Source organism: Echinops telfairi, unplaced genomic scaffold (assembly GCF_000313985.2).
Source record: "Echinops telfairi isolate 266 unplaced genomic scaffold, ASM31398v2 ScPeMD7_5868;HRSCAF=6743_0, whole genome shotgun sequence".
Classification (NCBI taxonomy): Eukaryota; Metazoa; Chordata; class Mammalia; order Afrosoricida; family Tenrecidae; genus Echinops; species Echinops telfairi.
The window spans coordinates 4,404,313-4,405,806 of NW_022109767.1; positions in this window are offsets into that span (position 1 = coordinate 4,404,313).

Here is a 1,494-nt window from a genome sequence, read left to right on the forward strand (position 1 = left end):
CTCTGTAAGGAAATGGTGATAAAAGGAGGTGATTTATGGGAGAGAGGATCACAGCTAAGGTCTCCAAGGTAAAATATATAAAAAGCTGCTCTGGTATCATTAGTGTGACAAAGAGATCACCATTTCTTATACTCTTTCAAAGAGTAATATTCCTGTATTTTATTACAGATGAATGATATGGAAGGTCAGTTTCATTTCTAATTTTCTTCCAGACTGGGAAATAGACATTCTCGGTGAATTTCTCATTGTTCAGTAATACTGAACAGTATTAGTACATTATCCATATGAAATTCACGGACAAGTGTTCTTGAAATGTACCCATCTATCAAGCTTCAAAATCGGGATCATTAAATAATTGCCCAAATTTATGGCCCCAAATTCTAATTCTTTAGGAACCTTTGTCAATTGAGCAGCTAATGTTTAGCACTTCTTTTACCTAAGCTGCCACAACTCGCTTCTTTAAAACTACTGTCTGAGCCCTGGTGGTGGAGGGTTTACACGTTGGGTCGTGATGGGGATGGTTCAAAGCCACCAGCAGCTCCGCAGGAGAAAGACGGGGCGTTCTACTCTTGTAAACAGTTACAGTCTCCGAGACTCACAGGCGATCACTGCGGGTCAGCATTGACTTCATTGCGATGCAAGTTGACTGTTGGTTATGGTCTAGATCCCTAACTCTAGATTTCTCTTCTATAATGAAAAGGCCATCATGAACCGTTTAACTCAGCAGTTTTAGAAGCAAACTTGTATGTTCATTTGCTTTGGACCCTTAAAAACAGTTTATGGTCTAGTGTATGGTCTTGCTCTCTGCTTTGGATCAGGTCCCTAAAAGAAAGAAAACAAAAAATGCCAATGTTTGGGTGTTCATGCTGTGGTCCTTGAAAGAGACGTGGTTTCGTTCTTTTTTCTGATTTCACATGCGGAGAGTCGTCCATGATGCTGTGGCCCCAGCTCCTGCTCACAATGGCTCCATGTGCAGCAGAAGCAACGTTAGTGCTTCCTTCATCTTGGTCCTCTGGCTGCAATAATTATTTTCTAGGAATATGCTTAAGACTTCTCAATCTAAATTAATTTGCAAATTAATGTTTGCTTTACGTCTTATGACTCCATAGTCCCTCTTAGAATAGTTCCAGAGCACTGGCAAGTTAGAGTCAAGAGGACCTACGTTTTAGGAGAGCTAATTAGCATATTAGCAAGTTGAGCTTCTTTTTTTTTTTTTTTTACTTCCTATGGCATTTTTCCACATTAACCTTATTTGCCATTATGCATTTGTGTTTTATTAAATTGCAAAAAGGGCAATTTCTACAGTAATAGATTAGTTAATTTACCATTTTACTGAAATGGCTAATTGGGTAGATTTTCATAATGAATTAACATTATCACAGCACAGATTTTCAAACAGAATGGACTCTCCATAGTCCTGCTGCGATCCCTTGTTTGTTTGCCAACTGTTTCTATGGCAAAGGGGACTGTCTGTCTCAAAGCCTGATGATTCCA